Source organism: Schistocerca cancellata, chromosome 3 (genome assembly GCF_023864275.1).
Source record: "Schistocerca cancellata isolate TAMUIC-IGC-003103 chromosome 3, iqSchCanc2.1, whole genome shotgun sequence".
NCBI classification, from domain to species: Eukaryota; Metazoa; Arthropoda; class Insecta; order Orthoptera; family Acrididae; genus Schistocerca; species Schistocerca cancellata.
Window position 1 is genome coordinate 871,105,872 of NC_064628.1, and position 26,529 is coordinate 871,132,400.

A 26,529-nucleotide genomic window follows, 5' to 3' on the forward strand; every position below is an offset into this window, starting at 1 on the left:
GCAATGCCGATTTATATTGACGAGAGTAACGCTTCGGGGAGTCTGTTTTTTGGCTCTTCCCTGTGGTCTCAGTGTTAGACTCCGATGCACCACAGCATGTTTACTGTTACCCTTCGACCATGACATTGACGATGAAACACAAAAATTGCATCCGGATCAATACAAAATTCACAATGCCGATTTCTGTCCACAGGAGTACCGTTTCGGAGAGTATTTACTTTGGCTCTTCCTTGATGGCATAGTGTTAGACTCCAATGCACCACAGCAGGTTTACTGTTACCCTTCGACCGTCACATTGACGATGAAACACAGAAATTGCTTCCGGTTTCAATACAAAATTGGCAATGCCGATTTATATTGACGAGAGTAACGTTTCGGGAGTCTGTTTTTTGGCTCTTCCTGCTGGCTCAGTGTGAGACTCCGATGCACCACAGCAGGTTTACTGTAACCCTTCGACCATGACATTGACGATGAAACACAAAAATTGCATCCGCATCAATACAAAATTCACAATGCCGATTTATGTCCACAGGAGTACCGTTTCGAAGAGTATGTAGTTTGGCTCTTCCCTGGGCACCCAGTGTTAGACTCCGATGCACCACAGCAGGTTTACTGTTACCCTTCGACCGTCACATTGACGATGAAACACAGAAATTGCATCCGGTTTCAATACAAAATTCGCAATGCCGATTTATATTGACGAGAGTAACGTTTTTGGGAGCCTGTTTTTTGGCTCTTCCCTGTGGTCTCAGCCTGAGACTCCGATGCACCGTAGCAGGTTTACTGTTACCCTTCGACCATCACATTGACGATGGAAGACAGAAATTGCATCCATTTTCAATACAAAATTCGGAATGCCGAATTATATTGAAGAGAGTAACATTTCGAGGATTCTGTTTTTTGGGTCTTCCCTGGGGGCTCAGTATGAGACTCCGATGCACCACAGCAGGTTTATTGTTACCCTTCGACCATGATCTTGACGATGAAACGCAAAAATTGCATCCGGATCAATACAAAATTCACAATGCCGAATTCTGTCCACAGGAGTACCGTTTCGAAGAGTATGTACTTTGGCGCTTCCCTGATGGCCCAGTGTTAGACTCCGATGCACCACAGCAGGTTTACTGTTACCCTTCGTCCATCACATTGACGATGAAACACAGAAATTGCATCCGGTTTCAAAAAAAAATTCGCAATGCCGATTTATATTGGCGAGAGTAACGTTTCGGGGAGTCTGTTTATTGGCTCTTCCCTGGGGGCTACCAGTGTGAGACTCCGATGCACCTCAGCAGGTTTACTGTTACCCTTCGACGATCACATTGACGATGAAACACAGAAATCGCATCCGGTTTCAATAAAAATTCGCAATGCCGACTTACATTGACGAGAGAAACGTTTCGGGCAGTCTGTTTTTTGGCTCTTCCCTGGGGGCTGAGTGTGAGACTCCGATGCACCACAGCAGGTTTACTGTTACCCTTTGACCATCACATTGACGATGAAACACAGAAATTGCATCGGGTTTCAATATAAAATTCGCAATGCCGATTTTTGTCCACAGGAGTACCGTTTCGAAGAGTATGTAGTTTGGCTCTTCCCTGGGCACCCAGTGTTAGACTCCGATGCACCACAGCAGGTTTACTGTTACCCTTCGACCGTCACATTGAAGATGAAACACAGAAATTGCATCCGGTTTCAATACAAAATTTGCAATGCCGATTAATATTGACGAGAGTAACTTTTCGAGGAGTCTGTTTTTTGGCTCTTCCCTGGGGGCTCAGTGTGCGACTCCGATGCACCACAGAAGGTATACTGTTACCCTTCGACCATCACATTGACGATGAAACACAAAAATTGCATCCGGTTTCAATACAAAATTCGCAATGCCGATTTATATTGACGAGAGTAACGTCTCGGGGAGCCTGTTTTTTGGCTCTTCATTGCAGGTTCAGTGTGAGACTCCGATGCACCACAGCATATTTACTGTTACCCTTCGACCATCACATTGACGATGAAACACAGAAATTGCATCCGGTTTGAATACAAAATTCGAAATGCCGATTTCTGTCCACAGGAGTTCCGTTTCGGAGAGTATGTAGTTTGGCTCTTCCCTGGGGGCCCAGTGTTAGACTCCGATGCGCCACAGCAGGTTTACTGTTACCCTTCGACCATGACATTGACGATGAAACACAGAAATTGCATCCGGTTTCATTACAAAATTCGCAATGCCGATTTATGTTGACGAGAGTAACGTTTCGGGGAGTCTGTTTTTTGGCTCTTCCCTGGGGCTCAATGTGAGACACCGATGCACACCAGCAGGTTTACTGTTACCCTTCGACCATCACATTGACGATGAACCACTGAAATTGCATCCGGTTTCAATACAAAATTCGCAATGCCGATTTATATTCACGAGAGTAACGTTTCATGGAGTCTGTCCTTTGGCTCTTCCCTGGGAGCTCAGTGTGAGATTCCGATGCACCACAGCAGGTTTACTGTTACCCTTCGACCATCACATTGACCATGAAACACAGAAATTGCATCCGGTATCAATACAAAATTCGCAATGACGATTTCTCTCCACAAGAGTACCGTTTCGAAGATTATGTAGTTTGGCTCTTCCTTGGGGGCCCAGTGCTAGACTCCGATGCAACACAGCAGGTTTACTGTTACCTTCGACCATCACATTGACGATGAAACTCAGAAATTGCATTCGGTTTCAATACAAAATTCGCAATGCCGATTTATATTGACGAGAGTAACGTTTCGGGGAGTCTGTTTTTTGGCTCTTCCCTGTGGTCTCAGTGTGAGACTCCGATGCACCACAGCATGTTTACTGTTACCCTTCATCCCTGACATTGACGATGAAACACAAAAATTGCATCCGGATCAATACAAAATTCACAATGCCGATTTCTGTCCACAGGAGTACCGTTTCGGAGAGTATGTACTTTGGCTCTTCCTTGATGGCATAGTGTTAGACTACAATGCACCACAGCAGGTTTACTGTTACCCTTCGACCATCACATTGCCGATGAAACACAGAAATTGCATCCGGTTTCAATACAAAAATCGCAATGCCGATTTATATTGACGAGAGTAACGTTTCTGGAAGTCTTTCCTTTGGCTCTTCCCTGGGGTCTGGTGTGAGACTCCGTGCACCACAGCTAGTTTGCTGTTATCCTTTGACCATCACATTGACGATGAAACACAGAAATTGCTTCCGGTTTCAATACAAAATTGGCAATGCCGATTTATATTGACGAGAGTAACGTTTCGGGAGTCTGTTTTTTGGCTCATCCTGCTGGCTCAGTGTGAGACTCCGATGCACCACAGCAGGTTTGCTGTTACCCTTCGACCGTGATATTGACAATGAACCACAGAAATTGCATCCGGTTTCAATACAAAATTCGCATTGCCGATTTATATTGACGAGAGTAATGTTTGGGAGAGTCTTCTTTTTGGCGTATGCCTGGGGGCTCAGTGTGAGACTCCGATGCACCACAGCAGGTTTACTGTTACCCTTCGACCATGACATTGACGATGAAACACAATAATAGCATCCGGATCAATACAAAATTCACAATGCCGATTTCTGTCCACAGGAGTACCGTTTCGAAGAGTATGTACTTTGGCTCTTCCCTGATGGCCCAGTGATAGACTCCGATGCACCACAGCAGGTTTACTGTTACCCTTCGACCATCTCATTGACGATGAAACACAGAAATAGCATCAGGTTTCATTACAAAATTCGCAATGCCGATTTATATTGACGAGAGTAACGTTTTGGGGAGTCTGTTCTTTGGCTCTTCCCTGTGGTCTCAGCCTGAGACTCCGATGCAGCGCAGCAGGTTTACTGTTACCCTTCGACCATCACATTGACGATGGAACACAGAAATTGCATCCATTTTCAATACAAAATTCGGAATGCCGAATTATATTGACGAGAGTAACATTTCGAGGATCCTGTTTTTTGGGTCTTCCCTGGGGCTTAGTATGAGACTCCGATGCACCACAGCAGGTTTACTGTTACCCTTCGACCATGACCTTGACGATGAAACACAAAAATTGCATCCGGATCAATACAAAATTGACGTTGCCGATTTCTGTCCACAGGAGTACCGTTTCGAAGATTATGTACTTTGGCGCTTCCCTGATGGCCCAGTGTTTGACTCCAATGCACCACAGCAGGTTTACTGTTACCCTTAGTCCATCACATTGACGATGAAACACAGAAATTGCATCCGGTTTCAATACAAAATTTGTAATGCCGATTTATATTGACGAGAGTAACGTTACGATGAGTCTGTTTTTTGGCTCATCCCTGGGGGCTTCCAGTGTGAGACGCCGATGCACCTCAGCAGGTTTACTGTTACCCTTCGACCATCACATTGACGATGAAACACAGAAATTGCATCCGGTTTCAATACAAAATTCGCAATGCCGATTTATATTGGCGAGAGTATCGTTTTGGGGAGTCTGTTTATTGGCTCATCCCTGGGGGCTTCCAGTGTGAGACTCCGATGCACCTCAGCAGGTTTACTGTTACCCTTCGACCATCACATTGACGATGAAACACTGAAACTGCAATAGGTTTCAATACAAAATTCGCAATGCCGGAATATATTGACGAGAGTAACGTTTCGTGAAGTCTGTTTTTTGTCACTTACCTGGGGGCTCAGTGAGAGACTCCGATGCACCACAGCAGGTTTACTGTTACCCTTCGACCATCTTATTGACGACGAAACACAGAAATTGCATCCGGTATCAATACAAAATTCCCAATGCCGATTTATATTGACGAGAGTAACGTTTCGGGGAGTCTGTTTTTGGCTCTTCCCTGGGGGCTCAGTGTGAGACTCCGATGCCTCACAGCAGGTTTACTGTAAGCCTTCGACCATCACATTGACGATGAAACAAGGAAATTGCATCCGGTTTCAATACAAAATTCGCAATGCCGACATATATTGACGAGAGAAACGTTTCGGGGAGTCTGTTTTTTGCCTCTTCCCTGGGGGCTGAGTGTGAGACTCCGATGCACCACAGCAGGTTTACTGTTACCCTTTGACCATCACATTGACGATGAAACACAAAAATTGCATCCGGTTTCATTATAAAATTCACAATGCCGATTTCTGTCCACAGGAGTACCGTTTCGAAGAGTATGTAGTTTGGCTCCTCCCTGGGCACCCAGTGTTAGACTCCGATGCACCACAGCAGGTTCACTGTTACCCTTCGACCGTCACATTGACGATGAAACACAGAAATTTCAATACAAAATTCGCAATGCCGATTTATATTGACGAGAGTAACGTTTCGGGGAGTCTGTTCTTTGGCTCTTCCCTGGGGGCTCAGTGTGAGACTCCGATGCACCACAGAAGGTATACTGGTACACTTCGACCATCACATTGACGATGAAACACAAAAATTGCATCTGGTTTCAATACAAAATTCGCAATGCCGATTTATATTGACGAGAGTAACGTTTCGGGGAGTCTGTTTTCTGGCTCTTCCCTGGGGGCTAAGTGTGAGACTCCGATGCACAACAGCAGCTTTACTGTTACCCTTCGACCTTCACATTGACGATGAAACACAGAAATTGCATCCGGTTTCAATACAAAATTCGCAATGCCAATTTATATTGACGAGAGTAACGTCTCGGGGAGCCTGTTATTTGGCTCTTCATTGGAGGCTCAGTGTGAGACTCCGATGCACCACAGCAGGTTTACTGTTACCCTTCGACCATCACATTGACGATGAAACACAGAAATTGCATCCGGTTTCAATACAAAATTCGAAATGCCGATTTCTGTCCACAGGAGTACCGTTTCGGAGAGTATGTAGTTTGGCTCTTCCCTGGGGGCCCAGTGTTAGACTCCGATGCGCCACAGCAGGTTTACTGTTACCTTTCGACCATGACATTGTCGATGAAACACAGAAATTGCATCCGGTTTCATTACAAAATTCGCAATGCCAATTTATGTTGACGAGAGTAACGTTTCGGGGAGTCTTTTTTTTGGCTCTTCCCTGGTGGCTCAGTGTGAGACACCGATGCACACCAGCAGGTTTACTGTTACCCTTCGACAATCACATTGACGATGAAACACAGAAATTGCATCCGGTTTCAATACAAAATTCGCAATGCCGATTTATATTGACGAGAGTAACGTTTCGGGGAGTCTGTTTTTTGGCTCTTCCCTGGGGTCTCAGTGTGAGACTCCGATGCACCACAGCAGGTTTACTGTTACCCTTCGACCATGACACTGACGATGAAACACAAAAATTGCATCCGGATCAATACAAATTTCACAATGCCGATTTCTGTCCACAGGAGTACCGTTTCGAAGAGTATGTACTTTGGCTCTTCCTTGATGGCATAGTGTTAGACTCCAATGCACCACAGCAGGTTTACTGTTACCCTTCGACCATCACCTTGACGATGAAACACAGAAATTACATCCGGTTTCAATACAAAATTCGCAATGCCGATTTATATTGCCGAGAGTAACGTTTCTGGGAGTCTTTTCTTTGGCTCTTCCCTGGGGTCTCAGTGTGAGACTCCGATGCACCACAGCTAGTTTGCTGTTATCCTTTGACCATCACATTGACGATGAAACACAGAAATTGCATCCGGTTTCAATACAAAATTCGCAATGTCGATTTATATTGACATGAGTAACGTTTCTGGGCGTCTTTTCTTTGGCACTTCCCTGGTGTCACAGTGTGAGACTCCGATGCACCACAGCTGGTTTACTGTTACCCTTCGACCATGACATTGACGATGAAACACAAAAATTGCATCCGGATCAATACAAAATTCACAATGCCGATTTCTGTCCATAGCAGTGTTGTTTCGAAAAGTATGTACTTTGGCTCTTCCTTGATGGCCCAGTGTTAGACTCCGATTCACCACGGCAGGTTTACTGTTACCCTTCGACCATCACATTGACGATGAAAAACAGAAATTGCATCCGGTTTCAATACAAAATTCGCAATGCCGATTTATATTGACGAGTGTAACGTTTCGGTAGTCTGTTTTTTGGCTCCTCCCTGCTGGCTCAGTGTGAGACTCCGATGCACCACAGCAGGTTTACTGTTACCCTTCGACCATGACATTGACGATGAAACACAAAAATTGCATCCGGATCAATACAAAATTCACAATGCCGATTTCTGTCCACAGCAGTGTCGTTTCGAAAAGTATGTACTTTGGCTCTTCCTTGATGGCCCAGTGATAGACTCCGATTCACCACGGCAGGTTTACTGTTTCCCTTCGACCATCACATTGACGATGAAACACAGAAATTGAATCCGGTTTCATTACAAAATTCGCAATGCCGATTAATATTGATGAGAGTAACGTTTCTGGGAGTCTTTTCTTTGGCTTTTCCCTGGGGTCTCAGTGTTAGACTGCGATGCACCACAGCTGGTTTACTGTTACACTTCGACCATCACATTGACGATGAAACATAGAAATTGCATCTGGTTTCAATACAAAATTCGCAATGCCGATTTATATTGACGAGAGTAACGTTTCGAGGAGTCTTGTTTTTGGCTCTTCTCTGGGGGCTCAGTGTGAGACTCCGATGCACAACCGCAGGTTTACTGTTACCCTTCGACCATGACATTGTCGATGTAACACAAAAATTGCATCCGGATCAATACAAAATTCACAATGCCGATTTCTGTCCACAGCAGTGTCGTTTCGAAAAGTATGTACTTTGGCTCTTCCTTGATGGCCCAGTGTTAGACTCCGATTCACCACGGCAGGTTTACTGTTACCCTTCGACCATCACATTGACGATGAAACACAGAAAACTGCATCCGGTTTCAATACAAAATTCGCAATGCCGATTTATATTGACGAGAGTAACGTTTCGGGGAGTCTGTTTTTTTGGGTCTTCCCTGGGGGCTCAGTATGAGACTCCGATGTACCACAGCAGGTTTACTGTTACCCTTCGACCGTTATATTGACAATGAAACACAGAAATTGCATCCTGTTTCAATACAAAATTCGCATTGCCGATTTATATTGACGAGAGTAATGTTTGGGAGAGTCTTTTTTTTGGCGCATGCCTGGGGGCTCAGTGTGAGACTCCGATGCACCACAGCAGGTTTACTGTTACCCTTCGACCATGACATTGACGATGAAACACAATAATAGCATCCGGATCAATACAAAATTCACAATGCCGATTTCTGTCCACAGGAGTACCGTTTCGAAGAGTATGTACTTTGGCTCTTCCCTGATGGCCCAGTGATAGACTCCGATGCACCACAGCAGGTTTACTGTTACCCTTCGACCATCACATTGACGTTGAAACACAGAAATTACATCCAGTTTCAATACAAAATTCGCAATGCCGGTTTATATTGACGAGAGTAACGCTTCAGGTTGTCTGTTGTTTGGCTCTTCCCTGGGGGCTCAGTGTGAGACTCCGACGCACCACAAAAGGTTTACTCTTACCCTTCGACCATCACATTGACGATGAAAAACAGAAATTGCACCCGGTTTCAAAATAAAATTCGCAACTCCGATTTCTGTCCACAGGAGTACCGTTTCGTAGAGTATGTAATTTGGCTCTTCCCTGGGGGCCCAGTGTTAGACTCCGATGCACCACAGAAGGTTTACTGTTACCCTTCGACCATCTCATTGACGATGAAACAAGGAAATTGCATCCGGTTTCAGCACAAAATTCGCAATGCCGACTTATATTGATGAGAGAAACGTTTCGGGGAGTCTGTTTTATGCCTCTTCCCTGGGGGCTGAGTGTCAGACTCTGATGCACCACAGCAGGTTTACTGTTACGCTTTGACAATCACATTGACGATGATACACAGAAATTGCATCCGGTTTCAATATAAAATTCGCAATGCCGATTTCTGTCCACAGGAGTACCGTTTCAAAGAGTATGTAGTTTGGCTCTTCCCTGGGCACCCAGTGTTAGACTCCGATGCACCACAGCAGGTTCACTGTTACCCTTCGACCGTCACATTGACGATGAAACACAGAAATTGCATCCGGTTTCAATACAAAATTCGCAATGCCGATTTATATTGACGAGATTAACGTTTCGGGGAGTCTGGTTTTTGGCTCTTCCCTGGGGGTTCAGTGTGAGACTCCGATGCACCACAGAAGGTATACTGTTACCCTTCGACCATCACATTGACGATGAAACACAAAAATCGCATCCGGTTTCAATACAAAATTCGCAATGCCGATTTATATTGACGAGAGGAACGTTTCGGGGAGTCTGTTCTTTGGCTCTTCCCTGAGGGCTAAGTGTGAGACTCCGATGCACCACAGCAGGTTTACTGTTACCCTTCGACCATCACATTGACTATGAAACACAGAAATTGCATCCGGTATCAATACAAAATTCGCAATGACGATTTCTCTCCACAGGAGTACCGTTTCGAAGAATATGTAGTTTGGCTCTTCCCTGGGGGCCCAGTGTTAGACTCCGATGCAACACAGCAGGTTTACTGTTACCTTCGACCATCACATTGACGATGAAACAAAGAAATTGCATCCGGTTTCAATACAAAATTCGCAATGCCGACTTATGTTGACGAGAGTAACGTTTCGGGGAGTCTGTTCTTTGGCTCTTCCATGGGGGCTCAGTGTGAGACTCCGATGCACCACAGCAGGTTTACATTTACCCTTCGAACTTCTTATTGACGATGAAACACAGAAATTGCATCCAGTTTCAATACAAAATTCGCAATGCCAATTTGTATTGACGAGAGTAACGTCTCGGGGAGCCAGTTTTTTGGCTCTTCATTGGAGGCTCAGTGTGAGACTCCGATGCACCACAGCAGGTTTACTGGTACCATTTGACCATCACATTGACGATGAAACACAGAAATTGCATCCGGTTTCAATATAAAATTCGCAATGCCGATTTTTGTCCACAGGAGTACCGTTTCGAAGAGTATGTAGTTTGGCTCTTCCCTGGGCACCCAGTGTTAGACTCCGATGCACCACAGAAGGTATACTGTACCCTTGGACGATCACATTGACGATGAAACACAAAAATTGCATCCGGTTTCAATACAAAATTCGCAATGCCGATTTATATTCACGAGAGTAACGTTTCATGGAGTCTGTTCTTTGGCTCTTCCCTGGGAGCTGAGTGTGAGATTCCGATGCACCACAGCAGGTTTACTGTTACCCTTCGACCATCACATTGACCATGAAACACAGAAATTGCATCCGGTATCAATACAAAATTCGCAATGACTATTTCTCTCCACAAGAGTACCGTTTCGAAGAGTATGTAGTTTGGCTCTTCCCTGGGGGCCCAGTGTTAGACTCCGATGCAACACAGCAGGTTTACTGTTACCTTCGACCATCACATTGACGATGAAACTCAGAAATTGCATTCGGTTTCAATACAAAATTCGCAATGCCGATTTATATTGACGAGAGTAACGCTTCGGGGAGTCTGTTTTTTGGCTCTTCCCTGTGGTCTCAGTGTTAGACTCCGATGCACCACAGCATGTTTACTGTTACCCTTCGACCATGACAATGACGATGAAACACAAAAATTGCATCCGGATCAATACAAAATTCACAATGCCGATTTCTGTCCACAGGAGTACCGTTTCGGAGTGTATTTACTTTGGCTCTTCCTTGATGGCATAGTGTTAGACTCCAATGCACCACAGCAGGTTTACTGTTACCCTTCGACCATCACATTGACGATGAAACACAGAAATTGCATCCGGTTTCAATACAAAATTCGCAATGCCGATTTATATTGACGAGAGTAACGTTTCTGGAAGTCTTTTCTTTGGCTCTTATCTGGGGTCTGGTGTGAGACTCCGATGCACCACAGATAGTTTGCTGTTATCCTTTGACCATCTCATTGACGATGAAACACAGAAATTGCTTCCGGTTTCAATACAAAATTGGCAATGCCGATTTATATTGACGAGAGTAACGTTTCGGGAGTCTGTTTTTTGGCTCTTCCTGCTGGCTCAGTGTGAGACTCCGATGCACCACAGCAGGTTTACTGTAACCCTTCGACCATGACATTGACGATGAAACACAAAAATTGCATCCGCATCAATACAAAATTCACAATGCCGATTTATGTCCACAGGAGTACCGTTTCGAAGAGTATGTAGTTTGGCTCTTCCCTGGGCACCCAGTGTTAGACTCCGATGCACCACAGCAGGTTTACTGTTACCCTTCGACCGTCACATTGACGATGAAACACAGAAATTGCATCCGGTTTCAATACAAAATTCGCAATGCCGATTTATATTGACGAGAGTAACGTTTTTGGGAGCCTGTTTTTTGGCTCTTCCCTGTGGTCTCAGCCTGAGACTCCGATGCACCGTAGCAGGTTTACTGTTACCCTTCGACCATCACATTGACGATGGAACACAGAAATTGCATCCATTTTCAATACAAAATTCGGAATGCCGAATTATATTGAAGAGAGTAACATTTCGAGGATTCTGTTTTGTGGGTCTTCCCTGGGGGCTCAGTATGAGACTCCGATGCACCACAGCAGGTTTATTGTTACCCTTCGACCATGATCTTGACGATGAAACGCAAAAATTGCATCCGGATCAATACAAAATTCACAATGCCGAATTCTGTCCACAGGAGTACCGTTTCGAAGAGTATGTACTTTGGCGCTTCCCTGATGGCCCAGTGTTAGACTCCGATGCACCACAGCAGGTTTACTGTTACCCTTCGTCCATCACATTGACGATGAAACACAGAAATTGCATCCGGTTTCAAAAAAAAATTCGCAATGCCGATTTATATTGGCGAGAGTAACGTTTCGGGGAGTCTGTTTATTGGCTCTTCCCTGGGGGCTACCAGTGTGAGACTCCGATGCACCTCAGCAGGTTTACTGTTACCCTTCGACGATCACATTGACGATGAAACACAGAAATCGCATCCGGTTTCAATAAAAATTCGCAATGCCGACTTACATTGACGAGAGAAACGTTTCGGGCAGTCTGTTTTTTGGCTCTTCCCTGGGGGCTGAGTGTGAGACTCCGATGCACCACAGCAGGTTTACTGTTACCCTTTGACCATCACATTGACGATGAAACACAGAAATTGCATCGGGTTTCAATATAAAATTCGCAATGCCGATTTTTGTCCACAGGAGTACCGTTTCGAAGAGTATGTAGTTTGGCTCTTCCCTGGGCACCCAGTGTTAGACTCCGATGCACCACAGCAGGTTTACTGTTACCCTTCGACCGTCACATTGAAGATGAAACACAGAAATTGCATCCGGTTTCAATACAAAATTTGCAATGCCGATTAGAATTGACGAGAGTAACTTTTCGAGGAGTCTGTTTTTTGGCTCTTCCCTGGGGGCTCAGTGTGCGACTCCGATGCACCACAGAAGGTATACTGTTACCCTTCGACCATCACATTGACGATGAAACACAAAAATTGCATCCGGTTTCAATACAAAATTCGCAATGCCGATTTATATTGACGAGAGTAACGTCTCGGGGAGCCTGTTTTTTGGCTCTTCATTGCAGGTTCAGTGTGAGACTCCGATGCACCACAGCATATTTACTGTTACCCTTCGACCATCACATTGACGATGAAACACAGAAATTGCATCCGGTTTGAATACAAAATTCGAAATGCCGATTTCTGTCCACAGGAGTTCCGTTTCGGAGAGTATGTAGTTTGGCTCTTCCCTGGGGGCCCAGTGTTAGACTCCGATGCGCCACAGCAGGTTTACTGTTACCCTTCGACCATGACATTGACGATGAAACACAGAAATTGCATCCGGTTTCATTACAAAATTCGCAATGCCGATTTATGTTGACGAGAGTAACGTTTCGGGGAGTCTGTTTTTTGGCTCTTCCCTGGGGCTCAATGTGAGACACCGATGCACACCAGCAGGTTTACTGTTACACTTCGACCATCACATTGACGATGAACCACTGAAATTGCATCCGGTTTCAATACAAAATTCGCAATGCCGATTTATATTCACGAGAGTAACGTTTCATGGAGTCTGTCCTTTGGCTCTTCCCTGGGAGCTCAGTGTGAGATTCCGATGCACCACAGCAGGTTTACTGTTACCCTTCGACCATCACATTGACCATGAAACACAGAAATTGCATCCGGTATCAATACAAAATTCGCAATGACGATTTCTCTCCACAAGAGTACCGTTTCGAAGATTATGTAGTTTGGCTCTTCCCTGGGGGCCCAGTGCTAGACTCCGATGCAACACAGCAGGTTTACTGTTACCTTCGACCATCACATTGACGATGAAACTCAGAAATTGCATTCGGTTTCAATACAAAATTCGCAATGCCGATTTATATTGACGAGAGTAACGTTTCGGGGAGTCTGTTTTTTGGCTCTTCCCTGTGGTCTCAGTGTGAGACTCCGATGCACCAAAGCATGTTTACTGTTACCCTTCGACCATGACATTGACGATGAAACACAAAAATTGCATCCGGATCAATACAAAATTCACAATGCCGATTTCTGTCCACAGGAGTACCGTTCGGAGAGTATGTACTTTGGCTCTTCCTTGATGGCATAGTGTTAGACTCCAATGCACCACAGCAGGTTTACTGTTACCCTTCGACCATCACATTGATGATGAAACACAGAAATTGCATCCGGTTTCAATACAAAATTCGCAATGCCGATTTATATTGACGAGAGTAACGTTTCTGGAAGTCTTTTCTTTGGCTATTCCCTGGGGTCTGGTGTGAGACTCCGATGCACCACAGCTAGTTTGCTGTTATCCTTTGACCATCAGATTGACGATGAAACACAGAAATTGCTTCCGGTTTCAATACAAAATTGGCAATGCCGATTTATATTGACGAGAGTAACGTTTCGGGAGTCTGTTTTTTGGCTCTTCCTGCTGGCTCAGTGTGAGACTCCGATGCACCACAGCAGGTTTACTGTTACCCTTAGACCATGACATTGACGATAAAACACAAAAATTGCATCCGCATCAATACAAAATTCACAATGCCGATTTATGTCCACAGGAGTACCGTTTCGAAGAGTATGTAGTTTGGCTCTTCCCTGGGCACCCAGTGTTAGACTCCGATGCACCACAGCAGGTTTACTGTTACCCTTCGACCGTCACATTGACGATGAAACACAGAAATTGCATCCGGTTTCAATACAAAATTCGCAATGCCGATTTATATTGACGAGAGTAACGTTTTTGGGAGCCTGTTCTGTGGCTCTTCCCTGTGGTCTCAGCCTGAGATTCCGATGCACCGTAGCAGGTTTACTGTTACCCTTCGATAATCACATTGACGATGGAACACAGAAATTGCATCCATTTTCAATACAAAATTCGGAATGCCGAATTATATTGAAGAGAGTAACATTTCGAGGAATCTGTTCTTTGGGTCTTCCCTGGGGGCTCAGTATGAGACTCCGATGCACCACAGCAGGTTTACTGTTACCCTTCGACCATGACCTTGACGATGAAACGCAAAAATTGCATCCGGATCAATACAAAATTCACAATGCCGAATTCTGTCCACAGGAGTACCGTTTCGAAGAGTATGTACTTTGGCGCTTCCCTGATGGCCCAGTGTTAGACTCCGATGCACCACAGCAGGTTTACTGTTACCCTTCGCCCATCACATTGACGATGAAACACAGAAATTGCATCCGGTTTCAAAAAAAAATCGCAATGCCGATTTATATTAGCGAGAGTAACGTTTCGGGGAGTCTGTTTATTGGCTCTTCCCTGGGGGCTACCAGTGTGAGACTCCGATGCACGTCAGCAGAATTACTGTTACCCCTCGACCATCACATTGACGATGAAACACAGAAATTGCATCCGGTTTCAATACAAAATTCGCAATGCCGGTTTATATTGACGAGAGTAACGTTTCGGGGAGTCTGTTCTTAGGCTCTTCGCTGGGGACTCAGTGTGAGACTCCGATGCACCACAGAAGGTTTAATGTTACCCTTCGACCATGACATTGACGATGAAACACGGAAATTGCAATAGGTTTCAATACAAAATTCGCAATGCCGGAATATGTTGACGAGAGTAACGTTTCGTGGAGTCTGTTTTTTGTCTCTTCCCTGGGGGCTCAGTGTGAGACTCCGATGCACCACAGCAGGTTTACTGTTACCCTTCGACCATCTCATTGACGACGAAACACAGAAATTGCATCCGGCATCAATACAAAATTCCCAATGCCGATTTATATTGACGAGAGTAACGTTTCGGGGAGTCTGTTTTTGGCTCTTGCCTGGGGGCTCAGTGTGAGACTCCGATGCCTCACAGCATATTTACTGTTACCCTTCGACCATCACATTGACGATGAAACACAGAAATTGCATCCGGTTTGAATACAAAATTCGAAATGCCGATTTCTGTCCACAGGAGTACCGTTTCGGAGAGTATGCAGTTTGGCTCTTCCCTGGGGGCCCAGTGTTAGACTCCGATGCAACACAGCAGGTTTACTGTTACCTTCGACCATCACATTGACGATGAAACTCAGAAATTGCATTCGGTTTCAATACAAAATTCGCAATGCCGATTTATATTCACGAGAGTAACGTTTCATGGAGTCTGTTCTTTGGCTCTTCCCTGGGAGCTCAGTGTGAGATTCCGATGCACCACAGCAGGTTTACTGTTACCCTTCGACCATCACATTGACCATGAAACACAGAAATTGCATCCGGTATCAATACAAAATTCGCAATGACGATTTCTCTCCACAAGAGTACCGTTTCGAAGAGTATGTAGTTTGGCTCTTCCCTGGGGGCCCAGTGTTAGACTCCGATGCAACACAGCAGGTTTACTGTTACCTTCGACCATCACAATGACGATGAAACTCAGTAATTGCGTTCGGTTTCAATACAAAATTCGCAATGCCGATTTATATTGACGAGAGTAACGTTTCGGGGAGTCTGTTTTTTGGCTCTTCCCTGTGGTCTCAGTGTGAGACTCCGATGCACCACAGCATGTTTACTGTTACCCTTCGTCGATGACATTGACGATGAAACACAAAAATTGCATCCGGATCAATACAAAATTCACAATGCCGATTTCTGTCCACAGGAGTACCGTTTCGGAGAGTATGTACTTTGGCTCTTCCTTGATGGCATAGTGTTAGACTCCAATGCACCACAGCAGGTTTACTGTTACCCTTCGACCATCACATTGACGATGAAACACAGAAATTGCATCCGGTTTCAATACAAAATTGGCAATGCCGATTTATATTGACGAGAGTAACTTTTCTGGAAGTCTTTCCTTTGGCTCTTCCCTGGGGTCTGGTGTGAGACTCCGATGCACCACAGCTAGTTTGCTGTTATCCTTTGACCATCACATTGACGATGAAACACAGAAATTGCTTCCGGTTTCAATACAAAATTGGCAATGCCGATTTATATTGACGAGAGTAACGTTTCGGGAGTCTGTTTTTTGGCTCTTCCTGCTGGCTCAGTGTGAGACTCCGATGCACCACAGCAGGTTTACTGTTACTCTTCGACCGTGATATTGACAATGAAACACAGAAATTGCATCCGGTTTCAATACAAAATTCGCATTGCCGATTTATATTGACGAGAGTAACGTTTGGGAGAGTCTTTTTTTTGGCGCATGCCTGGGGGCTCAGTGTGAGTCTCCGATGCACCACAGCAGGTTTACTGTTACCCTTCGACCATGACATTGACGATGAAACACAATAATAGCATCCGGATCAATACAAAATTCACAATGCCGATTTCTGTCCACAGGAGTACCGTTTCGAAGAGTATGTACTTTGGCTCTTCCCTGATGGCCCAGTGATAGACTCCGATGCACCACAGCAGGTTTACTGTTACCCTTCGACCATGACCTTGACGATGAAACACAAAAATTGCATCCGGATCAATACAAAATTGACAATGCCGATTTCTGTCCACAGGAGTACCGTTTCGAAGATTATGTACTTTGGCGCTTCCCTGATGGCCCAGTGTTAGACTCCGATGCACCACAGCAGGTTTACTGTTACCCTTCGACCATGACCTTGACGATGAAACACAGAAATTGCATCCGGTTTCAATACAAAATTCGCAATGCCGATCTATATTGACGAGAGTAACGTTACGATGAGTCTGTTTTTTGGCTCTTTCCTGGGGGCTCAGTGTGAGACTCCGATGCACCACAGCATTATTATTGTTACCCTTCGACCATCACATTGACGATGAAACACAGAAATTGCATCCGGTTTCAATACAAAATTCGCAATGCCGGTTATATTGACGAGAGTAACGTTTCGGGGAGTCTGTTCTTTGGCTCTTCGCTGGGAACTCAGTGTGAGACTCCGATGCACCACAGAATGTTTACTGTTACCCTTCGACCATCACATTGACGATGAAACACAAAAATTGCATCCGGTTTCATTACAAAATTCGCAATGCCGACTTATGTTGACGAGAGTAACGCTTCAGGTTGTCTGTTGTTTGGCTCTTCCCTGGGGGCTCAGTGTGTGACTCCGACGCACCACAAGAGGTTTACTCTTACCCTTCGACCATCACATTGACGATGAAAAACAGAAATTGCACCCGGTTTCAAAACAAAATTCGCAACTCCGATATCTGTCCACAGGAGTACCGTTTCGTAGAGTATGTAAATTGGCTCTTCCCTGGGGGCCCAGTGTTAGACTCCGATGCACCACAGCAGGTTTACTATTACCCTTCGACCATCACATTGACGATGAAACAAGGAAATTGCATCCGGTTTCAATACAAAATTCGCAATGCCGACTTATATTGACGAGAGAAACGTTTCGGGGAGTCTGTTTTTTGCCTCTTCCCTGGGGGCTGAGTGTGAGACTCCGATGCACCACAGCAGGTTTACTGTTACCCTTCGACCATCACATTGACGATGAAAAACAGAAATTGCACCCGGTTTCAAAACAAAATTCGCAACTCCGATTTCTGTCCACAGGAGTACCGTTTCGTAGAGTATGTAATTTGGCTCTTCCCTGGGGGCCCAGTGTTAGACTCCGATGCACCACAGCAGGTTTACTGTTACCCTTCGACCATCACATTGACGATGAAACACAGAAATAGCATCAGGTTTCATTACAAAATTCGCAATGGCGATTTATATTGACGAGAGTAACGTTTTGGGGAGTCTGTTCTTTGGCTCTTCCCTGTGGTCTCAGCCTGAGACTCCGTTCCAGCGCAGCAGGTTTACTGTTACCCTTCGACCATCACATTGACGATGGAACACAGAAATTGCATCCATTTTCAATACAAAATTCGGAATGCCGAATTATATTGACGAGAATAACATTTCGAGGATCCTGTTTTTTGGGTCTTCCCTGGGGCTCGACCAACACATTGACGATGAAACAAGGAAATTGCATCCGGTTTCAATACAAAATTCGCAATGCCGACTTATATTGACGAGAGAAACGTTTCGGGGAGTCTGTTTTTTGCCTCTTCCCTGGGGGCAGAGTGTGAGACTCCGATGCACCACAGCAGGTTTACTGTTACCCTTTGACCATCACATTGACGATGAAACACAAAAATTGCATCCGGTTTCAATATAAAATTCACAATGCCGATTTCTGTCCACAGGAGTACCGTTTCGAAGAGTATGTAGTTTGGCTCTTCCCTGGGCACCCAGTGTTAGACTCCGATGCACCACAGCAGGTTCACTGTTACCCTTCGACCGTCACATTGACGATGAAACACAGAAATTGCATCCGGTTTCAATACAAAATTCGCAATGCCGATTTATATACACGAGAGTAACGTTTCGGGGAGTCTGTTTTTGGCTCTTCCCTGGGGGCTAAGTGTGGGACTCCGATGCACCACAGCAGGTTTACTGTTACCCTTCGACCGTGATATTGACAATGAAACACAGAAATTGCATCCGGTTTCAATACAAAATTCGCAATGCCGATTTATATTGACGAGAGTAACGTTTCGGGGAGTCTGTTTTTTGGCTCTTCCCTGGGGGCTCAGTGTGAGACTCCGATGCACCACAGAAGGTATACTGTTACCCTTCGACCATCACATTGACGATGAAACACAAAAATTGCATCTGGTTTCAATACAAAATTCGCAATGCTGATTTATATTGACGAGAGTAACGTTTCGGGGAGTCTGTTTTTTGGCTCTTCCCTGGGGGCTAAGTGTGAGACTCCGATGCACCACAGCAGGTTTACTGTTACCCTTCGACCGTGATATTGACAATGAAACACAGAAATTGCATCCGGTTTCAATACAAAATTCGCATTGCCGATTTATATTGACGAGAGAAATGTTTGGGAGAGTCTTTTTTTTGGCGCATGCCTGGGGGCTCAGTGTGAGACTCCGATGCACCACAGCAGGTTTACTGTTACCCTTCGACCATGACATTGACGATGAAACACAATAATAGCATCCGGATCAATGCAAAATTCACAATGCCGATTTCTGTCCACAGGAGTACCGTTTCGAAGACTATGTACTTTGGCTCTTCCCTGATGGCCCAGTCATAGACTCCAATGCACCACAGCAGGTTTACTGTTACCCTTCGACCATCACATTGACGTTGAAACACAGAAATTACATCCAGTTTCAATACAAAATTCGCAATGCCGGTTTATATTGACGAGAGTAACGCTTCAGGTTGTCTGTTGTTTGGCTCTTCCCTGGGGGCTCAGTGTGAGACTCCGACGCACCACAAAAGGTTTACTGTTACCCTTCGACCATCACATTGACGATGAAACACAGAAATTGCAGCCATTTTCAATACAAAATTCGGAATGCCGAATTATATTGACGAGAATAACATTTCGAGGATCCTGTTTTTTGGGTCTTCCCTGGGGGCTTAGTATGAGACTCCGATGCACCACAGCAGGTTTACTGTTACCCTTCGACCATGACCATGACGATGAAACACAAAAATTCCATCCGGATCAATACAAAATTGACAATGCCGATTTCTGTCCACAGGAGTACCGTTTCGAAGAGTATGTAGTTTGGCTCTTCCCTGGGCACCCAGTGTTAGACTCCGATGCACCACAGCAGGTTCACTGTTACCCTTCGACCGTCACATTGACGATGAAACACAGAAATTGCATCCGGTTTCAATACAAAATTCGCAATGCCGATTTATATTGACGAGAGTAACGTTTCGGGGAGTCTGTTTTTTGGCTCTTCCCTGGGGGCTCAGTGTGAGACTCCGATGCACCACAGAAGGTATACTGTTACCCTTCGACCATCACATTGACGATGAAACACAAAAATTGCATCTGGTTTCAATACAAAATTCGCAATGCCGATTTATATTGACGAGAGTAACGTTTCGGGGAGTCTGTTTTTTGGCTCTTCCCTGGGGGCTAAGTGTGAGACTCCGATGCACCACAGCAGGTTTACTGTTACCCTTCGACCTTCACATTGACGATGAAACACAGAAATTGCATCCGGTTTCAATACAAAATTCGGAATGCCAATTTATATTAACGAGAGTAACCTCTCGGGGAGCCTGGTATTTGGCCCTTCATTGGAGGCTCAGTGTGAGACTCCGATGCACCACAGCAGGTTTACTGTTACCCTTCGACCATCACATTGACGATGAAACACAGAAATTGCATCCGGTTTCAATACAAAATTCGAAATGCCGATTTCTGTCCACAGGAGTACCGTTTCGGAGAGTATGTCGTTTGGCTCTTCCCCGGGGGCCCAGTGTTAGACTCCGATGCGCCACAGAAGGTTTACTGTTACCCTTCGACCATGACATTGTCGATGAAACACAGAAATTGCATCCGGTTTCATTACAAAATTCGCAATGCCAATTTATGTTGACGAGAGTAACGTTTCGGGGAGTCTTTTCTTTGGCTCTTCCCTGGGGGCTCAGTGTGAGACACCGATGCACACCAGCAGGTTTACTGTTACCCTTCGACAATCACATTGACGATGAAACACAGAAATTGCATCCGGTTTCAATACAAAATTCGCAATGCCGATTTATATTGACGAGAGTAACGTTTCGGGGAGTCTGTTTTTTGGCTCTTCCGTGGGGTCTCAGTGTGAGACTCCGATGCACCACAGCAGGTTTACTGTTACCCTTCGACCATGACATTGACGATGAAACACAAAAATTGCATCCGGATCAATACAAAATTCACAATGCCGATTTCTGTCCACAGCAGTGTCGTTTCGAAAAGTATGTACTTTGGCTCTTCCTTGATGGCATAGTGTTGGACTCCAATGCACCACAGCAGGTTTACTGTTACCCTTCGACCATCACCTTGACGATGAAACACAGAAATTACATCCGGTTTCAATACAAAATTCGCAATGCCGATTTATATTGCCGAGAGTAACGTTTCTGGGAGTCTTTTCTTTGGCTCTTCCCTGGGGTCTCAGTGTGAGACTCCGATGCACCACAGCTAGTTTGCTGTTATCCTTTGACCATCACATTGACGATGAAACACAGAAATTGCATCCGGTTTCAATACAAAATTTGCAATGCCGATTTATATTGACATGAGTAACGTTTCTGGGCGTCTTTTCTTTGGCACTTCCCTGGTGTCACAGTGTGAGACTCCGATACACCACAGCTGGTTTACTGTTACCCTTCGACCATTACATTGACGATGAAACACAAAAATTGCATCCGGATCAATACAAAATTCACAATGCCGATTTCTGTCCACAGCAGTGTCGTTTCGAAAAGTATGTACTTTGGCTCTTCCTTGATGGCCCAGTGTTAGACTCCGATTCACCACGGCAGGTTTACTGTTACCCTTCGACCATCACATTGACGATGAAACACAGAAATTGCATCCGGTTTCAATACAAAATTCGCAATGCCGATTTATATTGACGAGAGTAACGTTTCGGGAGTCTGTTTTTTGGCTCCTCCCTGCTGGCTCAGTGTGAGACTCCGATGCACCACAGCAGGTTTACTGTTACCCTTCGACCATGACATTGACGATGAAACACAAAAATTGCATCCGGATCAATACAAAATTCACAATGCCGATTTCTGTCCACAGCAGTGTCGTTTCGAAAAGTATGTACTTTGGCTCTTCCTTGATGGCCCAGTGTTAGACTCCGATTCACCACGGCAGGTTTACTGTTACCCTTCGACCATCACATTGACGATGAAACACAGAAATTGCATCCGGTTTCATTACAAAATACGCAGTGCCGATTAATATTGATGAGAGTAACGTTTCTGGGAGTCTTTTCTTTGGCTTTTCCCTGGGGTCTCAGTGTTAGACTCCGATGCACCACAGCTGGTTTACTGTTACACTTCGACCATCACATTGACGATGAAACATAGAAATTGCATCTGGTTTCAATACAAAATTCGCAATGCCGATTTATATTGACGAGAGTAACGTTTCGAGGAGTCTTGTTTTTGGCTCTTCTCTGGGGGCTCAGTGTGAGATTCCGATGCACAACCGCAGGTTTACTGTTACCCTTCGACCATGACATTGTCGATGTAACACAAAAATTGCATCCGGATCAATACAAAATTCACAATGCCGATTTCTGTCCACAGCAGTGTCGTTTCGAAAAGTATGTACTTTGGCTCTTCCTTGATGGCCCAGTGTTAGACTCCGATTCACCACGGCAGGTTTACTGTTACCCTTCGACCATCACATTGACGATGAAACACAGAAAACTGCATCCGGTTTCAATACAAAATTCGCAATGCCGATTTATATTGACGAGAGTAACGTTTCGGGGAGTCTGTTTTTTTGGGTCTTCCCTGGGGGCTCAGTATGAGACTCCGATGTACCACAGCAGGTTTACTGTTACCCTTCGACCATGACATTGACGATGAAACACAATAATAGCATCCGGATCAATACAAAATTCACAATGCCGATTTCTGTCCACAGGAGTACCGTTTCGAAGAGTATGTACTTTGGCTCTTCCCTGATGGCCCAGTGATAGACTCCGATGCACCACAGCAGGTTTACTGTTACCCTTCGACCATCACATTGACGTTGAAACACAGAAATTACATCCAGTTTCAATACAAAATTCGCAATGCCGGTTTATATTGACGAGAGTAACGCTTCAGGTTGTCTGTTGTTTGGCTCTTCCCTGGGGGCTCAGTGTGAGACTCCGACGCACCACAAAAGGTTTACTCTTACCCTTCGACCATCACATTGACGATGAAAAACAGAAATTGCACCCGGTTTCAAACCAAAATTCGCAACTCCGATTTCTGTCCACAGGAGTACCGTTTCGTAGAGTATGTAATTTGGCTCTTCCCTGGGGGCCCAGTATTAGACTCCGATGCACCACAGCAGGTTTACTGTTACCCTTCGACCATCACATTGACGATGAAACAAGGAAATTGCATCCGGTTTCAATACAAAATTCGCAACGCCGACCTATATTGATGAGAGAAACGTTTCGGGGAGTCTGTTTTATGCCTCTTGCCTGGGGGCTGAGTGTCAGACTCCGATGCACCACAGCAGTTTTACTGTTACGCTTTGACAATCACATTGACGATGAAATACAGAAATTGCATCCGGTTTCAATATAAAACTCGCAATGCGAATTTCTGTCCACAGGAGTACCGTTTCGAAGAGTATGTAGTTTGGCTCTTCCCTGGGCACCCAGTGTTAGACTCCGATGCACCACAGCAGGTTCACTGTTACCCTTCGACCGTCACATTGACGATGAAACACAGAAATTGCTTCCGGTTTCAATACAAAATTCGCAATGCCGATTTATATTGACGAGATTAACGTTTCGGGGAGTCTGTTTTTTGGCTCTTCCCTGGGGGTTCAGTGTGAGACTCCGATGCACCACAGAAGGTATACTGTTACCCTTCGACCATCACATTGACGATGAAACACAAAAATTGCATCCGGTTTCAATACAAAATTCGCAATGCCGATTTATATTGACGAGAGGAACGTTTTGGGGAGTCTGTTCTTTGGCTCTTCCCTGGGGGCTAAGTGTGAGACTCCGATGCACCACAGCAGATTTACTGTTACCCTTCGACCTTCTTATTGACGATGAAACACAGAAATTGCATCCAGTTTCAATACAAAATTCGCAATGCAAATTTGTATAGACGAGAGTAACGTCTCGGGGAGCCAGTTTTTTGGCTCTTCATTGGAGGCTCAGTGTGAGACTCCGATGCACCACAGCAGGTTTACTGTTACCCTTCGACCATGACATTGTCGATGAAACATAGAAATTGCATCCGGTTTCATTACAAAATTCGCAATGCCGACTTATGTTGACGAGAGTAACGTTTCGGGGAGTCTTTTTTTTGGCTCTTCCCTGGGGGCTCAGTGTGACACTCCGATGCACCACAGCAGGTTTACTGTTACCCTTCGACCATTACATTGACGATGAAACACAAAAATTGCATCCGGATCAATACAAAATTCACAATGCCGATTTCTGTCCACAGCAGTGTCGTTTCGAAAAGTATGTACTTTGGCTCTTCCTTGATGGCCCAGTGTTAGACTCCGATTCACCACGGCAGGTTTACTGTTACCCTTCGACCATCACATTGACGATGAAACACAGAAATTGCATCCGGTTTCATTACAAAATTCGCAATGCCGATTAATATTGATGAGAGTAACGTTTCTGGGAGTCTTTTCTTTGGCTTTTCCCTGGGGTCTCAGTGTTAGACTCCGATGCACCACAGCTGGTTTACTGTTACACTTCGACCATCACATTGACGATGAAACATAGAAATTGCATCTGGTTTCAATACAAAATTTGCAATGCCGATTTATATTGACGAGAGTAACGTTTCGAGGAGTCTTGTTTTTGGCTCTTCTCTGGGGGCTCAGTGTGAGACTCCGATGCACAACCGCAGGTTTACTGTTACCCTTCGACCATGACATTGTCGATGTAACACAAAAATTGCATCCGGATCAATACAAAATCCACAATGCCGATTTCTGTCCACAGCAGTGTCGTTTCGAAAAGTATGTACTTTGGCTCTTCCTTGATGGCCCAGTGTTAGACTCCGATTCACCACGGCAGGTTTACTGTTACCCTTCGACCATCACATTGACGATGAAACACAGAAAACTGCATCCGGTTTCAATACAAAATTCGCAATGCCGATTTATATTGACGAGAGTAACGTTTCGGGGAGTCTGTTTTTTTGGGTCTTCCCTGGGGGCTCAGTATGAGACTCCGATGTACCACAGCAGGTTTACTGTTACCCTTCGACCGTGATATTGACAATGAAACACAGAAATTGCATCCGGTTTCAATACAAAATTCGCATTGCCGATTTATATTGACGAGAGTAATGTTTGGGAGAGTCTTTTTTTTGGCGCATGCCTAAGGGCTCCGTGTGAGACTCCGATGCACCACAGCAGGTTTACTGTTACCCTTCGACCATGACATTGACGATGAAACACAATAATAGCATCCGGATCAATACAAAATTCACAATGCCGATTTCTGTCCACAGGAGTACCGTTTGGAAGAGTATGTACTTTGGCTCTTCCCTGATGGCCCAGTGATAGACTCCGATGCACCACAGCAGGTTTACTGTTACCCTTCGACCATCACATTGACGTTGAAACACAGAAATTACATCCAGTTTCAATACAAAATTCGCAATGCCGGTTTATATTGACGAGAGTAACGCTTCAGGTTGTCTGTTGCTTGGCTCTTCCCTGGGGGCTCAGTGTGAGACTCCGACGCACCACAAAAGGTTTACTCTTACCCTTCGACCATCACATTGACGATGAAAAACAGAAATTGCACCCGGTTTCAAAACAAAATTCGCAACTCCGATATCTGTCCACAGGAGTACCGTTTCGTAGAGTATGTAATTTGGCTCTTCCCTGGGGGCCCAGTGTTAGACTCCGATGCACCACAGCAGGTTTACTGTTACCCTTCGACCATCACATTGACGATGAAACAAAGAAATTGCATCCGGTTTCAATACAAAATTCGCAATGCCGACTTATATTGATGAGAGAAACGTTTCGGGGAGACTGTTTTATGCCTCTTCCCTGGGGGCTGCCTGTCAGACCCCGATGCACCACAGCAGGTTTACTGTTACGCTTTGACAATCACATTGACGATGAAATACAGAAATTGCATCCGGTTTCAATATAAAATTCGCAATGCCGATTTCTGTCCACAGGAGTACCGTTTCGAAGAGTATGTAGTTTGGCTCTTCCCTGGGCACCCAGTGTTAGACTCCGATGCACCACAGCAGGTTCACTGTTACCCTTCGACCGTCACATTGACGATGAAACACAGAAATTGCATCCGGTTTCAATACAAAATTCGCAATGCCGATTTATATTGACGAGATTAACGTTTCGGGGAGTCTGTTTTTTGGCTCTTCCCTGGGGGTTCAGTGTGAGACTCCGATGCACCACAGAAGGTATACTGTTACCCTTCGACCATCACATTGACGATGAAACACAAAAATTGCATCCGGTTTCAATACAAAATTCGCAATGCCGATTTATATTGACGAGAGGAACGTTTCGGGGAGTCTGTTCTTTGGCTCTTCCCTGGGGGCTAAGTGTGAGACTCCGATGCACCACAGCAGGTTTACTGTTACCCTTCGACCTTCTTATTGA